The sequence below is a fragment of the Lutra lutra genome, chromosome 10 (assembly GCF_902655055.1).
Source record: "Lutra lutra chromosome 10, mLutLut1.2, whole genome shotgun sequence".
NCBI lineage: Eukaryota > Metazoa > Chordata > Mammalia > Carnivora > Mustelidae > Lutra > Lutra lutra.
In genome coordinates, this window is record NC_062287.1 from 16,043,409 (window position 1) to 16,061,047 (window position 17,639).

At 52.4% G+C, this 17,639-nt stretch overlaps 1 long non-coding RNA gene across 1 annotated transcript; it reads right to left on the reverse strand.

Moving 5' to 3' along the window:
• Positions 1-2,530: 2,530 nt before the first annotated feature.
• LOC125078896 (uncharacterized) lies at positions 2,531-7,918 on the reverse strand. The gene is made up of 4 exons (XR_007121001.1): positions 7,870-7,918; positions 5,302-5,772; positions 3,677-3,850; positions 2,531-2,845 (listed from the first exon to the last, which is right to left on the reverse strand). It is a non-coding gene; the product is annotated as an uncharacterized LOC125078896 (long non-coding RNA).
• Positions 7,919-17,639: the final 9,721 nt, after the last annotated feature.

Sequence of the window (17,639 nt, forward strand, 5' to 3'; positions counted from 1 at the left end):
TGAATATCTGTTTGTACCTGGCTTCACCCTGTCATGTAAGCTAAGTGAATGAATGCAAGTCCACTCCACTTAGAACAGGGTCTGGAGCTCTTTCAACAGTGGAAGGAAGGAGGGTAGGAAGGGAGGGAGAGAACCTCGTGTGCCAGGACATGGGGACAAGGAAGTTTCGCCTGGCAGGGGGAAGATGGGGCCGAGCTTTGATGCCAGGCAGAGGAAGGGGGACTCAGAGCAGAGCCCTAAATGGGGCACCACTGGGTTTGCAAGCAGGGCATTGGTGTGAACAGACCAGTGGGCCCCTAGGCCAGCTACTAAAGTACAAAATTCCTTTTGACTGTGGGGCATCTGGGTTTTATAGGCAGCTCATGGGTAGGTAAGCTATATAGTAACAGAATTCAAGTATATGACCTCTAGTGTTCTTTTACACCCAGACCTATTATGACATTAGGGCTGACATTATGGGGGGCGGGGACAGAAAGAAACAGATCCTCAACAAACAAGACAAACTCAGATAATCTTCTCTCCTTAGCTTCACCCTGAGACACACAAATAAGAACCAATCTTAGATGGAGGCAAGTTATGAGGCAAAGGTCTTATCTTGGAGAAAACACATTTATACAGGGCAGCTGCGTGGGCGCCTTAATCTAGAGCACGTGAGGGGTGCGGGAGCAACATGCTCAGAAGGGAAGTGTCTTAATCACTCACCCTGTCCTGGGAGCCCCCTCAACCCCCCTTTCAAGTATGGGCAAAGCCAGGGTCCAGGGCTCACTGCTGCTAGCGTACGGCTTGTTCAAGTTCAGGGCCAAAGAGGAGGCGGGAGCAGAAAGAGAAGCCTTTTATGAGCCAGCTACCTGCCCGCTTTCCTGAGGTGGGATGCTGGGGGGAGGTCTCCCTTTTTAAGTTTTGTCCCATTGGAAGGCAGCTTTATCTCAGCAAACACCACCAGAGAAGGCCTGGAGGTGCAGGTGGGCACTGCCCGGCATCTGGCCTCCTGTGTGGTGTGTGCTGAGCTCCCTGACGCTCCCTGACGGACCCGCCGGTCCCGCTGGAGCCATCTGAAGGCTCCCAGTCCCGGAGCAAGAAGCTCCAGGACCACTGGAGAGGCTGCGGGGACAGAGAAGGGGGGCGCAGAGCCCTGCGTTCCCAGGGACACCCTACTGGAGCACAGCATATCCCACGTCCCTTGGAGCCAGGTTGAGTCAGATGACGCGGGGCTCCCGGAGGGAAGGGAAGAAGGCACCGGGTCAGAGAGACAGAGTAGGGGTGGGGGCACTCGCTCTGGACTCTGAGAACCGGATGCCAGCCGTCCCTCTGCTATCAGCCTGCTCTGCTTCCCACTGGGAGGTCACTCCCGCTCTCTGCTCCGCAGTCTCCTCATCTGTGAAATGGAGACAACTGTCACCAGCCTGCCTGCTTCAGGGGGAAGCCACGGGGATCAGATAAGGCGGGAGACAGGAGTCTGCTGCTCACCCAGAAAAGAGGCCACTCTGTCCTGCCTGTGGCAGGGGAAGGGGTAGCAGCAGGAGTGACTAGAAAGGCCCCACACTCTAATTAGGAGACTCTTGTTTCTGGTTTCTGGGTCTGAAGTCCAGCTCCACCTCCCCCCAGCTAGGTGGCCTTGAACCAGACATCTCAGCTCGCTGGGCATTAGGTGTCTAATCTTTAAACTGGGAGAGGAGGAGCTGACGCTAAGTGATCGTTATGCTCGCTGGTCCCTCCATCCCCAGACTCTAGGGTCTGAATTCTCCCTTCTCCCATATCTGAACTCTCAGCCAAAAGGAGGCTGGGGAAGGGGAGGTGGTATCTGGGCTCCCCGTGAACTCTCCGCCCACTGGCCACTGAGCATGGCTGCCGATGGGCACAGAGCATAGGACTCACCAAGTGCCAGGAAGAGCAAAGGACCCAGAGAGAGCCTACAACTCCCTCTTATACAGTGGCAAAAGAGGGGGGCTGGGGGTGCCCACAGGGGAGGCTCACGTGTGACCCTGGCCCCTTGTCCTTTCTTCTGCACCGCCTTCCAGGTCATTCATACACCTCCTGCTGCAACAAACCTTTGCAGAGCCTCTACTACATGCCGGGCGCCATTCCAGGGGGTGGGAATCCAGGAGCGTGTTTACAGCCCCATGGGGGACGAGAGTGGTAAGCAGATGGTGCCCACCAGCGTGAGCAGTGCTGGGAGAGCGGCACGCACTGGGCGCCGTGGGGCACGGAGGGGGACCTGCACCCAGCCGAGTGGGACAGCTCTCTCCTCTGATATGGCAGTCAGCCTGCAGAGATGATGGGAAATACAGAAATTGCTTCATGCCCCACAGCTTAGGGGGTGGTAAAGAAAAAATGCCTGAGAGAAAGGTTACCGGGTGGGATAATTAATGTTTTGCTAAGGAGGAAAATAGTGTGTTTCGCTCAGCATGCAAACACCTCAACTAATAAACCACTCAGAAAACAAGTGGAGCCCTGGGATTTTGCTCACAAAGGCTTTTTTAAAAAGGAAAGAAAAGAAAAAGACAGTATTCGCAGTCGTACGCACCTCTTTGGGGCTGAAAGAACATTCCCCACCAGGTCTGGAAAGCGGGGCCCAGCCCTGGAAAGGGTCTCGCTGCTGTTCCTTGCCGAGGGAAGGCCTCCTGCGTGTGAACCCCACTCCCCGGCTCCTGACCTGGGCTGCCATCGCACGTCGAGGTGCTGGGTCTGTTTCGGAGGCGAGGGGATTTTCTGGCGGAGTGTGTGAAGGAACAGAGATTTCGGATTCCTGAGGGTGTATCCAGCAGCTGCCACTTTCTGACACCTGCCTCTTCGCCTTCACCGGCAAGGGGGCGTTGTCTACAGCGGACGCTCACAGTGGAAGGGCCTGTTTAATAGGAAAAGGGAGAAGAGTTGTTCTTGTTTCTACTTCTACGAACTGTAAATATATATTCAGAATCTTCGGGCGACAAGGCAGGCTCACATGAGCCACTCTGCAAAGGGAGGCTAGAGCCGGACAGGGGACGCCAATTCGTGCTAAGATAACCCACCAGAACCTGGGTGGTGTCTGCCGTCTTCCCCACGGGCCTTTCCAGGGCCGTCGCCTCTCAGGGGGACAGCTGTAGCCTTAGGCTTCCCTCTGGAACTGGAGCCAGGCCCCAGGAGACAGAAGTTCAGGAAGTGTCCACTTTCTATGGAATCTCCAGAACGGTCGGGGCATTGGGGCCGAATAAGGGAAAATCCGTGAGATGGGGTTGTTGCTTTGGCAGCAAACCGACCTTGAAATCCCCCTTCCCTCCATGACTATAACCAGATCAGGCCCCAGAGTCCAGGCAGGGGACGAGTCCTCAGCTGGGTGAGGACCAGAGACGCCTCAAGGTCCCTTTCCCTTCACTGGGACAGGGTCGGGCCTGGGTCTTGCCAACCAGCTGGAGCATGGGTGAGCTTCTCTGTGTGCCAGGGGAGATGCAGAGCCAGGAGTCCCCACCACACATGCCTCCAGGGAGAGGATTCGGGGTTTGCTGCTGTGGCTGCCTCTGGCTGGGGCGGGAGGTGTTTGCTGCTCTTTCTCCAGGACCCGTGGTCAGCTTGAGGTCTTCCTCCACCAGAGCTGCCCGCTGTCCCCTTGGCCGTCAGAGACTGTCACAGGCGGCTGCTGCTCTCCCCTCTCTGCACCTGAGGTTATGAGTGTCCCTCTCATGTGGGTTCGCATCCCTACCTGAACATGGTCTTTGGCCGGTCGTCTCTCTTCCCCTATAGACCCCACAGGTCAGGGTCAAGGGTCTCTTCCACATTCCCTCCAGGGAGCAGAGAGTGTCCCCCAAGTCACTGTGGATCTGGATAAGAGCCCCAGCTTTGCCCGATACTATCCGGTCTTGACAACTTCGTTAACCTTTCCTCAACAATAAAGAAACAGAAATATGTGTTCCATAGATTTATTATCTATTATTTACCATCCTCCCCTCACCTCAGAAAGGGTCATAACCTTGGCAACGCAGCTCCCTCCCTCCCTCCAGCTGAGGGGGTTCTGCAGGCACCGAGCTGTGAGCCTCCCAGTGAGGGCCTCCCGCCTGATGGGGGCTCTGGGCCCTGTGCCGCAGCGCCCACCACTACAGCCTCCCACCTCTTTCCTCCCACCCCAAGCCGAATGCCAGTTTGCAAGAGGGAGCTGACTTCGCCTATAGCAGGGAGCGAGGAGTCTGCATTCCTATTTGGGCTCAATTCTTACTTAGAGAGCACCCCTCCATACCCTCCCCCTTTTTTTAAAGGGTGGGGAGGGCAGAGGGTGAGAGAGGGCGTGCGCGCATCTCAAGCAGACTCCAGGCTGAGCGTAGAGCCCAAGGCGGTCTTCATTCCCATTACTCCTTCGGGGGCCTCCGCAAGCCCATCCCTTCCTGTGGCAGGCTGTGCGTCATTTTGTGAGGTGAGGAAAAGGGATCCCCGTAGCCTTCACACACCCCTCGCCCAGATGGCCTGGAATACTCTGGTCCCCACCTGGTGATAAAGCCTCTAATCACCAGATCAGAAGTGGGTTTGGTGTGCTGGCAGCGGGCCCTGAGCCCCTGGACGCTGTCCTTGGAGGGGGCTTTGGACTTGGGCCTGGCTTTCTCAAGAAGTTGAAGAACAGGAGTGGGCGTGCCGGGAAAGGAGACGGCAGATGGAGTGCCCCGGGGTGCTTCCCGTGAGTGCCTTGTGTGTGGGTGAGCCGTGTCCTGCTGGTGAAGCCGGTGGCCCTACTGGCGCACACTCCCCTCACCCCCCGCCCCTCAGGAGGTCTCTGTGGCCACATTCATCCACCATCAGCCTCCCTCCCCGGGAGAGAGACGTGCCCCAGAAGCACCCTTTAAATCAGCAGGTTGCCTGCACGCGCTCCCTGACGGTCTGGCCCTCCGAAGACACAAATCATCCTTCCTTCCGCGAGCCCGGCGTCATTTCGGGGTGTTTCGGAAGCCTGCTGTCCTGCCTTTCCTTTTGACTCATTGCCCCAGGTCGCTCCTCTAGGCCATTTCGCCCAATTTAATTCCTGCTTTTTTTTTTCTCCTCACCCTCTTTCTCACTAACCCTTTTTGGTGGGAGGGAGCGAAGGAGGCCCTCCGAGGAAACAGAACTTGCAACACCAGTGCCCTCTGCGGCCGGGGAGCTCGTGGAAGGTTCAGAACTGGTGCTCCACTAAGGGTCCAGACCGGCGGATTGTGCCCCTGCGGAGGCTGGCCCGTGAGGCTCCCAGGTGACTTGGAAGCGGACCGCTCACGTCTTGGAGTTGGCCTCACCCTCCCATTTGCCTGAGGGGCCGTCACAGAGGATCAGGAGGTGAATTCTGGCAAGACCCTTCTCACCACTCACCTGAGAGCTGGTGAGAAAGGCGCTTCTTTTCTTGGGCCCCATGTTGGAACTGCCGAGACAGAAGTCCGGCAGGAGCCCCCCACCGCCTCTGCAATGTAACGGGCCTTCCAGGTCATTCTGACGTCCGTGAAAGAAGAGCACACCGGAGTTCCCCCAGCCCACGCTTTCTCCTTCAGTCCGCCTTCAGGCGAGCATGGGGGCCTCAACCTTTCCTCAGAGTCCAACAGCCTCCAGCACCACCGCCAAGGGGTCTTACACAGCAGAGGTGGGTGTGGCCTCCCTACAGAGCGTCTGGGTTGTGGGTGGTGAGGCACGACTCCCGAAGGATTCCAGAGGAAGGTTCTGGAATGAAGAACCTTCATTATTCCCAGGGACCATGAGACCAGGGCTGTTCCACACACCCCAAGGCAAAGGAGTCCTGCTTCCTCTGTATGCAATACCTTCTGTCCCAGAGTAGATCTCCCATAGCTGCTTCATGTCCCAGGGGAAAAACCCAAAGCCCGGGGGCGGGGGGGTGGGGGGGATAAAAAGAACCAAAGTTAGTAACTTGCCCGAGGGGGTCTCAGCAAATTAGTGGCTGAACCAGACTCAGGCAGAAGGGAATGGATCTGAAAGAAATCCCAGCCTCTGGGGTGACAGGAATTCATCAATCCATTTAGTCATTCAACAAACAGCATCTTCAGACGGCCACACAAAGCCCCTTGCTGACCTTTGCCAAGCCTATGTGGCAGGGTGACAGTTCCCATCGTTCTGATGAAAGGGCTACACTTCCAAAGGTGCCCTCGCCCTCCCAAGATCGACGGCAAGTGGCCAGGTCAGGATTTGAAGCTCAGAATTTGACCCACGGCTTATTTCTCCCGTGAAATAATTCTAATGGCCGGTGCCAGCTTTTCTTCTCACCGGTAAGAAAGCCCATGAACAGTGATCTGTCCCCAGTGGCACCCCCCCACCCCCTTCCAGGTACATAAGCCAGCTCGGCTCCCAGCGCCAGGACCGGCCGAGGATGTGCAGAAAGGGCAGAGGAGAGTAAAGCAGAGGGAGGGCTTTGGCTGTGCCCTTACACTTGGCTAGACTCGAGCCTGCCTAAGACCTCCACCCCACTCCCTGAGCCTGGACTGCCTCCCTACCCCCAGTTCAGAGACCTTGGGCAGGGCCCCACCATTAGTTCCAGACACCACGTCTCCCCTATTTATGGGTTTTTTCCTTTGCTTCTGTGGTTCTCCCTGGATGAATGCCCCCTTTCCCTGGATTTACAGCATCCTCCTGCGGTGGGGCTGATGTCACTTTAATGAGAGTTACAGCTGCCTTCCACTGTGACTGCCACATTCCAATTTACTGCCTGGCCTCCAGGAGCCCAGCAGGACTTCTCCAGGGGCAGCAGCAGCAGCAGCAGCGGGAGGAGTGACCTCGCTCCCTGGCCTGGGATGGCGATGGAGGCTGGGGACACTGAGATCTCTTCCTTGGGTCTGCAGCCCGACAGCCCCAGCTCTGAACTAGGGCTCCCGGCTCCTTGGTGGACCCTGATCCCCAGGGAATGGTCGGAATTGGGACCACAGGGAGGGATAGGGGCCTGGTGCAGGCTTTATCCCAACTCTGGAGGTTTGGGAAAAGAGATTTCTCAGCAATCCAGACCCCTTCTCCCCACACCCACCCCTGTGAGAACCAGAGTGCTGAACTGGAGAACCGGAGGGCAGAAGAAGGTGGAGGCCTTCACAGAAAGCCTGTTGTTCGCTAGTTGAATCCAGATGTGGACTGCGGGGAGTGGGGGGAGGAGGAGGAAGAGGGAGGGGGTGCTGGAGGCAGGCCTGAGGGAGGAGGGGGAGGAGGAGGGGAACTGGGAAAGCAGAACTCCTACCAGGAGTGTCTGGAATACCCTGGAATTAATTCTGGCTTTTAGTACCTCTGATTAGGGGTCTACAAGCGTCACCCCAAATTGGCTTCCAATGTCCCTAGCTAATCAATATGGGACAATGCCGCCAGCAGCTCAAGGCCCTACAGAAGAACTGCTACCACTTGTTTGTCCTAACCTTTATCAGGTCCCTGTTACCGTGCTACCAAGAGCTCCCGCTCTGTGGACTTTTCCCTCTGCCCTGCACCTCTGCCGCTGGCCCAGCTGTGGAGGTGAATGCCCGGACCTGAGCAGGAGGCAGGGGTGTGGGCTGGGAGCCCAGGGCACTGAGTGCAGTACTTTTAATTCTCACGTCCACCTGATGATATAAGAATTATTACCCCCATTTTCCTGACGAAGAACTGAGGCTCTAAGTCTTAGCGGTTGGTCACTTATCCAAGACCACACAGCTCAAGGGTGGCAGAGCCATGGTTTAAACTTGGGGCTGCTTCTACTGCCCCTGCTGTGCTATACATTTTGGGGCTATGGCATTTGCCAACCATTAAGCAAGCCAGAAATCTGGGGGAGGCTGGCAATACCATCAACCATCCAGAGACCCCCGGTTTCTAGAAATCGGAAGTCAGCTCCAAGTTGTCCCAGAGTCATGCCAGAGATAAGCTCCCTGGGGCAAGCCCATGGCCTTGTGGTGTGTGTGTAATGCCCCAGCCAGCTTAACCCACCCTCATGCTCTTCTGGGTGGGAGTCATCTCCCCAGCAGGGAGATCAGTGCTGTCCTGGAGGGCAGAGGAGGGGAAGGGCCTGTCCCTGCCCTATGCCACCTCCCTGTGGCATCACCCTTTGCAGGATCAGGAAGTCCACAATCAGGTCCAAAGTCACAGCTGAGAAAGGGATCCAAAGGCTGCAGCAGCATGGACATCTCCCTTTGCCAGCCCCGCTGTGGGGCCCAACAGAGTGAACACTTGGCCTTGGGCAAGAGGCCGTGGCTAGGGCAGGGCCCCAGGGAGGTGTGAGAGCAGAAGGCCCCGAGAGCAGGAGCAGGTGCACAGACTTTGGAATCAGATGGCCTGAGGTTTAACCCTGTTTAACCCCGTTCTGCCACACTAGCTGCGTGACCTTGGGCAGAACATTGTATCTCACTGTGCCCCTCTGCAGTGGGTAGGTCCTAGTTCCCATCTTCCGGAGTGCAAGTGGATATTATGGGGGATAAAAATAAAGCATCTGGGCCAGTGTCTGCCATGTGAGTGCTCAAAAGATGTTAGCTGGGGCGCCTGGGTGGCTCAGTCATTAAGTATCTGTCTTTGGCTCACGTCACGGTCCTGATCGGGGTCCTGGGATCGAGCCCCGAATTGGACTCCCTGCTCCGTGGGAAGCCTGCTTCCCCCTCTCCCACTCCCCCTGCTTGCATTCCCTCTCTCACGGTCTCTCTCTGTCAAATAAATACATAAAATCTTAAAAAAAAAAAAAAAAGATGTTGGCTCTTACTGGTCTAGATCCCATTTCTCCTGTCACTGCCAAAGCCAGCCCCAGTCCTTAGGCTTGCTTGGGAAAGAAAGGTCCTTTTGGATGAAACCATTCCATTTCTCTAGGACTCCCCAAACCTCTCATTCCAAGGACCCAAGGGACCATAGAGGTATTAATTAGCAAAGCCTCAGGACAGGCCCAGGCGGCGAGGGAGTCTTGTTGACGTTAATTGGTACTATCAGATCTTTGCCCAGTGAGGACGGAGCAGTGCAGGCTGAGACAGGGTCTCCGCCTTTGGGGTTCACAATCTGCCCGAGACTGCACCCCTGGTGCTATGGCTGTGGTGGGTGGAGAGGACGGGCAACTCCTCCCTCCCTCCTCCTCACAGGGCCAAGCAGGGGAAGAAGGGCAAGGGGAGCAAAGGAAAAGGGAGGGTTGGGACCATGTTCTCAGGCCAACCAACACTCTCTGAGTGCAGCCATGGTGCAGGGACTTCATGCACACCAATGCCAAGGGCTATGAAAGATGCCAGGCTCTAGCAATGGCTTTGGACTTGTTTAATGAGCCCAGGAAGCCTATTTAAAATGCACAGTCCCAGGCAATGCCCCCAGTGGCTGAGCTGCAAGGGTCTGTATTTTAACAAGCACCCACAGGATTCTAATGAGGCTGGTCCGTAGGACCACACTTGAAAGAACAATCACCTGCTGTCTATGTGTCCAGTATTAGTGCAAAGCCAAGCACACAGTAGGAAGCAGTAAATGCTGGCTGATGGAATGAATGAATGAACGAGTGAGGGAGCCAAACAGATAGAGACTATGAATTGCTCCGAAGGGCCTAAGCCAAAAGTCTGACTTCCCCTAAGAATTCCCTCCCTCAGGGAAGAGGTGGGTCCTGCCTCTCCGGTTATCATTCCCTTCTGTGGGTGGGACCAGAATTTTCCTACTCAAGTTGCAAGTTGCCAAATTCAAAGAAAAGTTCTAGAACATGCAGAAGAAACCCCACTGAGTCCCTTTTCCACCTCAAATCTAGCCAGATACGTCAGGGATCCCCGAGGATTCTAGTTCCAGAAAAATACACGCAAAGGTTTGCCTCTAATTTCCAGAATTCTGGACCCCACAGTTATCCGCAGTTAAGGATCCCTGCTGGGGTGTCCTTTGATGTGTGAGTCATTGCTAACAGCAGGGAGCTGGAAAAAGAGGAGGGGAGGACAGGAGGAGGGTCTGGGCAGAAGTGGGGAGCAGCAAGGGCTCTACCCCCGGAAGCCAGGGTTTGGCTTGGATTTCGTGACTCCCTCGCCCTTCTCCAGGAGAGCTCAGGGGCACTCAGGGGCAGCGGGTTGGAGCTGGGGACAAGAAAGAGACAGGAAGCAGCTGAGGTGACCCAAGAGTGTTACAAGGTGACACCCCACACTTGCTCCAGGACCAGAGGACAGGGAAGGCAGCAAAGTAAGGGGAAAGGAAAGGTTCTACTGGACTCCACTGGGGGCAGACACTGGGCTAATGGTGCCCTGCATCACATTTCGACCCTATTAGAACCCACTACTGTAGGAATGAGTATCCCCGTTTTACACAGAAGGGAACAGACGCTGCACGCGGGCAGGGCTGTCTCTGGCCCAGTTTCACACAAGTAGATGGAAGGTCTGAGATTTTAAATTCAGACCCAACAAACACCAAAGCTGGAATCCCTCCCTAACCTAGGGTCCTGGAACAGACTCAAACTGCAAAGCCCCTGGCTGCCAAAGGGACAATTCCTGCTCTCTGTCCTCTTCTGACGCCATCACAAGCCCTTCCACACGTCCCCTTCAGTATTTGCAGGAAGTGATAGGGAAGTTCCGAATGGGCTGTGAGCACCAGGTCCCTCACCCTCTGCCGTCACCCTGATGACCTTGACCTGGTCTCCCCCACCTGCACTTCAACCCAGGTCTTGGGTTTACAAGCTGCTCTGGTCTTCTCTGACTGTTCAAGGTCACTGGGGCAACCACAAACACAGAGAGGGGCCTTCCAGGTCTCCAGTTTCCAGGAGGCAGCAAAAAAATATATATATATACATATTATATATTTAAATGAAGAACTGTGTAGTTGATATAGGCACAGGGACCTTTAGGAGGGACAGGAGGCGGAGCCTGAAGCCAAAGACCTTGGAGTTAGACTTGGGTTCTAGGTCTAGCCCCACTCCTTTCTGGCGTGACACTGGGCAAGTGTATTCACTTCTCTGAGTTTCGATTTCCTCCCCTACTAAATGATGAATAATATCTGTCTCCCAGAGGTATTAGAAGCATGAAGAAGATGAACCCAAAGACCCCAGGCTCCCAGTAAGCAACCCGGGCACACACGCAGCTTCTCACTGTTTCGTTTTTAATCAGTAGGGTACTGGGGGGAGGTATTTTGAAATTTCAAACAGGAAACAAACATAAAGAAAGATAATGTTTTAAAGCTGGGGTTGATTCGGCACTCTTCAGATCTGTCAAATGGAAACCATAATAGTACCTACCTCAGGGGCGCCTGGGTGGCTCAGTGAGTCAAGCCTCTGCCTTCAGCTCAGGTCATGATCTCAGGGTCCGCATCAGGCTCTCTGCTCAGCAGGCTCTCTGCTCAGCTTCCCCCTCCTCCTCTGCTGTCTCTCTGCCTATTTGTGATCTCTTTCTCTGTCAAATAAATAAATAAAATCTTAAAGAAAAAAATAGTACCTACCTCAGAGGGTTGTTTAGGACTTGATGAGAATTCACGAAAAGCCCATGATATTCTCCAATGGAATATTAGCGTTTGTAAACGATTCCTATTACTGATCACAGTCTCCGGATTTGCACAGGACACCATACATAGGTGAGAAAAACTGTCCACACCAAGAACAAAGTGGAAAGCTTAAATTCAAGGAGATTTGTGTTGTGCATTGGAAAGAACTTTCTAGTTGCAACTTGCGTGTAATTAAGTCCCCTCCAGACATTCTGGGGTCCTTTCCCTTCACGGACATTAAAAGAAAGATGGAACACTATGTCTCAGGGGCAGCTAGATAGGGCACCAGCAGGAGGCAGGGCTTAAAGCTCATGTCTGGGGCATCAACCTTGGCAAAAAAGCATTGTTCTTACTCATATTAAATCGATGCATATACGAATCATATTCTGATCTCCTTCTAAATCTTTTCTGCAAGATCGTAGAGTAGAAAGATAATAACAAATGACTAAAGTGAGCTATCAACTGTTTACACCATGGCATGTTCTAGAACTATTAGAAAAAACATGTGAACCGAGTCGATATATGGAGATCCATGGATGAAATAATGCTGAGAAAAACAGAATAGGAGACAGCATGAAGGGCTAACTTATAGAAGCCACAAAGCTCAGAAGGGCATTTGGAATAAATACCAATCAGGTTTTGGGTTTTTTGTGTTGTTTTTTTTTCGATCAGGCTTTATTTTCTCCCCAGTAGCCCAAGGCCATTATATGCATCTTAAATATATGTATCTGTAATGGGATGATAGGTGAGTTTAGGGTAGTGGAAATACTCTAATGTTGTAATGGTGGATACATGTCATTATACCTTTGTCAGAACCCACAGAGTGTACCACACAATGCATAAACCCTAGTATGAACTATAGGTGGGCTATAATGACATGTCCATGCAGGCGCATGATTGTCTCTAAGGTGAGAGATGTTGATAATGCGGGGAGCTGTGTGTGTACTGGAGCAAGGAATAAACGGGGGTGTTCTGGTTTTCTTTTTTTAAGTGGGCTCCACTCCTGCGTGGGGCCCAAGGCAGGGCCTTGAATTATCGACTGTGAGCCAATGATGTGGCTGGGTGGACCTCAGCCGATGATGTGGATGAGTGGTTCAGCCGATGATGTGGCTGGGTGGTTCAGTCAGTTAAAGCGTCCAACTCTTGATCTTTGCTCAGGTCTCAATCTCAGGCTTGTGAGTTTGAGCCCCTTGATGGGGTCCATACTGGGCACATGATGGTTACTTAAAAAAAAAAAAAAAAAGACCCAAGCTGAGATCAAGAGTCAGATGCTTAACCCACTGAGCCACCCAGGTGCCCCCAAGAGAGTGCTCAATTTTGTACACGATTTTGTTGTGAACTTAAAATTGCCTCAGAGAACAAAATCAATTAAAACAATGTAAAGCTCTGTTGGGATCTGAATTGATAATGTATATATTATCATACTGTTTTCCCTTCAATAAACAAGGGATCTTTCCATTTGCTCAGAAATATAAACCTAAATCTTAGAAAAAAGAAATCATCAGAGTGATGGTGGTTCTGAGTTTCTGGTTTCGAGAAGAGAGAGAGGGCACCCCCTTTTCCATCAGATAAGGAAGAGATGTGATCCCCACTCTTGGCCCCTACTGGGACCTGACCCTCCCTCTCTGGGTAACCCTAGGCCCTTCCTAGGCCATCCTGTCAAAGCCCCAATGATACCACCAGCCAGATGGGAGCCAGAGCACACAGACATGCTGTAGGGACCCAGCAGCAACTTCAACAGGCAAAGCCAATGGCTCTGGTCCGAAACAGCCCCCGTCTAGGCCCAACCTGCTGACAGCCAGCTTCCTAATGAGCAGACATGACTTCTCGTCCCAGCCATAATGTGTTCATAAACTTTGTAAGAGCAGTAAGAAGCTGGGCTAAAAATCAAACCAATTTTTTTTAGTAATAAATTTTCCTCAGGGCTTTGCATAAAGGAAACAACATTAAGCCATGAAAAATATAACAAATAGAAATCACACAACTCTGCCTGGCCCCCTCCTCTTGCTGCAAGCATACTAAGATCTCTGTTGGAGCTGAGGGTATGGTTCCCTAGAGCAGATGCAAGGCCCCTCTTCATTAAGGTCTCTAAGTACACACCCTTGCGATGGAATCAACGGGTGTGAGGAGACAGGATGCCCTCAGGGACACACATAAGTGTCTGCTGTGATCTGGAGTATACTCTGTATTTCTTGTGGTTTTCCAGGGGGTGGGGAGCATTACCGGCATGTGCAAATGGCCTGAGGTCTTCTGTTTTCATGAGGAGGCCCAGCCTGTTACCTGGAGGGCCCCATTCTCCACAGACCACACATCACTAAGACTGTTGAGGGCAGGGACCTGTGCTCCAGATTCTCTTCCCCACAGCAGAGCGCCAGGTACACGGGGCTATAAAAGACCTTATTTTTTAGCATCCTCTGTGTACCAGGCTCAGGAGCTCAAGGTGGTTACAAAGATGGGCCAGATCCAGTATACCCTGTCTCCAGCAATGAAATGGAAACCCATGTGGGGTCAGAGAAGGAGGCTAGGCAAGGCTCCAGAATGCTAGACTTCTAATCTGAGCAGTGCCCATAATAGCTGGACTTGGTTCTTTTGTGTCTTTGGTTCAAGTACAGATACTGTGAAATCATTACAACAAAAGGCAGAGGTTGCAGAGCTACCAAAAAAGTAATCTGAGGGCTCCTCCCCCAGCTTCCCAATCTTAGTTCACCGTGCCACCCACTGCCCAAGACAAAACCAGAAAGTTATCCTTGACCCTTCTCCTCCCTCATCCCCAAGTACAAAGAAATATCAAACCTCATTTCCAAATTCTACTCCAAGAGCAGCCTCAAGTCTGACATGTCTTTCCATTCCTACTGCTGCTACCATGGCGCAAGCTACCATTATTGCTCATCTGGACAGCTGTAATCCACTTCCAGAACGTTCTTTTTAAAATGCACATCCTATCACAGTGACTGCCTACTACTCTTAGGAAAACAAAGCCCACATCCTAGCATGGCCTGCATGAGCTGGCCTCTGCCAAACTCTCCTGGAATACTCAGAGCTGCTCTCCAAACTCATCACTCCTGGTGCTTGACCAAGTTGCCGGTCAAGAACCCACCAGATTCAGGTCCCATATACAAGCTGTTCCCTCTGCCCAGGACCTCGTCCCTGCTGATCCATCCTGATTCATCATTTAAGTCAGCCTAGACATTGCTGCTTTCCCAGGCCTCCTGGTGTAGGCTTGAGTCCCTGCTAATTCTTCATGGTACCAGCTACAATTGTAATTTAAATATTTGCTTTCACACTTACTTTGTTAACACTGACTCCCCTTGCAGCTATAGGCTCCATCCCAGGGTAAGGAATTGCTGCATCTCCCTTAGCCCACTGTGTAACTATAGCATCTAGCACAGTAGTGCCTGACCCTAGATGAATTGGTGGATGGATGGAGGGATGGATGGAGGGAGGGAGGGAGGGATGGATGGATGGGTAGAGGGATGGATGGGTGGATGGAGGAATGGAGGGAGGGATGGATGGATGGAGGGATGATGGAGGGAGGGATGGTTGGTTGGAGGGATGGATGGGTGGAGGGAGGGATGGATGGATGGATGGTTGGAGGGATGGATGTGTAGAAGGAAGAAGGGATGGTTGGAGGGAGGGATGGTTGGGGAGATGGATGGGTAGATTGATGAAGGTATGGATGGATGAACCAGTGAGCATCCAGATGGGGGATCAGGAATGGCCTCCTGGAAGAACTGGCATGAAGAAGAAGATGGTTACGTTCCGGACCTTCTAGAATCACAGGCCTGGAATCAGAGCAAGACGTACCTTGTCTTCCAGCTCTGATTATTCAAGCTTCCTTTTCCTTTCCTGAAAGTCACTGATTCAGACCGACTCCATCTAAACTTCCCCTCTGCCGGGTTTTCTGCCTGGGGAGAACGGTTGCTCACCCAGCTGTCCTGGCCTCTCTTTCCTTGCCACTCTCTACCCCGGCCCGCTGCCTCTCCAGACCACTTTCCCACCACACCCTTGGGTTTATGTAACTGAGTCATTGTGCGATGCTGTAGAGCTAATTTTCACTTCTGCTTGGGCAGTGAGGTGAGGCGCTTCGTGGCCCCGAGAGGCAAAGGAGAGCAAGCACGTCACCGCCTCCCCAGTTCCTCCTCAGACTCGACACGCAGGTGGCCAACCCAACCCTATCTGCAGGGGCACCACCATAACCTAAGCCAAACGCCAGCCACAAAAGAAATTGAAAGAAAAATCTTTCTACTGCTGCAAAGACAAGCTCCGTATCACATTTTCCCCTCTCTGGATAGAGGTGACTGGTTCAGTTTCCTTTTCAGACTTCTACAGGACCCTGTCAGCATCTGTCTTCTCCTCACAGATTGGAAGATGGCATCGCATTTCTCTTCCTACCAAACTGAGGCACTGTAAGACCAAAAAGCAAAGGGGAGATTCCTCCCACTTGATGGCTGGTGGCCCACTTCCCAGGTGAAGAGCAATATAAAATCGGAAGACCTAAAGAGAATACAGAGAAAAAAGTGTTCTTGAACGAGTGTGTGTGTGTGTGTGTATGTGTGTGGAGGGTGAGCCAAGGGAGGAGGGGGTCGTGTGCAGGCCACACAGGGATTTAATATGTGATACAAAGGGAGAGAAGGAACAGCATTAAGTAATGATAGCCACGGTTTACTGGGCCTTTACTCTTTGCCAAACACATTGTAAAGTGTTTTGTATACCATCTTTCATGTAATTGTCAAGACAGCCCAGGGATGTAAGCATTGATAGGCCCATTTTACAGTTGAAGAAACAGGCTCACTGAATCACGCAGCTCGTGAGTGGCCAAGTTCCAGGACTGAGATCCCAACGGCCCTTGCTTTGAACCACTACTCACAACTGCTCTCCTAGGGCGACAGATCGGAAAAGAAAGGAAATTGGTTTATGGTGGGGCAGAGGGCTTGAGATTAGACATAAAGAATGTTCTGACAATGAGGGCTGTTTGGTCCTAGTCAGGGTAATTAGGCTCGTTAGAGCTCTTCCTCTGAGGGCCTTTACTGTTACAAAGAATGGATATTTCTATGCCTGGCTGGTTTAAGGGACACACTCTGTGCTCCAAGCATGGGGGCTGGCCCATTTGAACAATCTGACAGCCTGGCTGGGGTACAAGACAATGACACATGAAACCGTTAGATTATGGGGGACGATAGCACAGGGTGTGTGCTGAGGCGGCCAGTGGCAAGCAAGGGCCATGGCAGGCACATATTGTTGTAGTTTCTAGCAAGGGCTCTGTGGTCAGGTAGACCTGTGTTTGAGTCCCTGCTGGACCTCCTCCTCGTGTGACCCTGAGAACATGACTTAACCTCTGCAAGCCTCCGTTTCCTAGCCAGTAAAAGAAGGCTAAGATAGAGCCTACTTGGAGAGTTGCCATGAAAATTAACTAAGATGATACATGTAAAGTGCTTGGCACAGAACTGCACATAATAAGGATACAATGAATGGGAGGTGCTATCATAATTGTTATTGTGGGAGTCCAGCAGGCCAGAGAGAGAAGTACAGAGCAGAGCTGTAGGTCAGTAGCTGAGAAAGCCTTCCTGGGAAACTCCGGTTTTGTCCTGAATCTTGAAGAATGGGTTGGGTAAAATCAAAAGGAAGGACTAGGGACAGAGACGGGGGCTCACATGGTGGGGCGAGACTTCAGATTCTGTATCTTAAAAGAAATTCTAATTTGGTCTGTGGTTAAATTAAGGAAGAAGGATTAGGGTCAAGGGATGGTAGAAGCAGGATGAGGCTTCTGTCTTTGTTCAACCCAGATTTAATAGAGGTAAAGACTGCCCCTCAGAGACTCAAAAAAAAAAAAAAAAAAAAAAAAAAAGGCAGTCAGATACACAGGGCTTTTCTGCTTACTTCCAAGATCTCACTGGGTGATGGGGAAGGGGCTGGAAACATGGCTTGGGGCAGAGTGGGTGATGGATGAGGAAGGCCCAGAAATAGGGGAAGTTAGGAAATGTGGGTGCGGCCCCTAATGGACCCTGTGGACTGACTGATGTGAGAAGACCCAGCTCGAAGGCTAGACAGAGAGGAGTAGCCTAGCAGGCAGGAACCCTGGCCATCTCGTCTTCAGTCCTGCCAGCTCAGGGTGGGAGGGCCCATGAGTGCAGTCTTCGTGCTAATCCATTATTCTCTGACAGCCTGCCTTATCTCCCTGATGTGAAGATAAACTCCTTAGGGGCCAGAGTAGTTCTCCAGGAAAGACCTTGTTTGTTTTAGATCCTCTCTGCTCAGCCCTCTGTCAAGTACCTCTTAGATCAAGCATCACCTGGGCC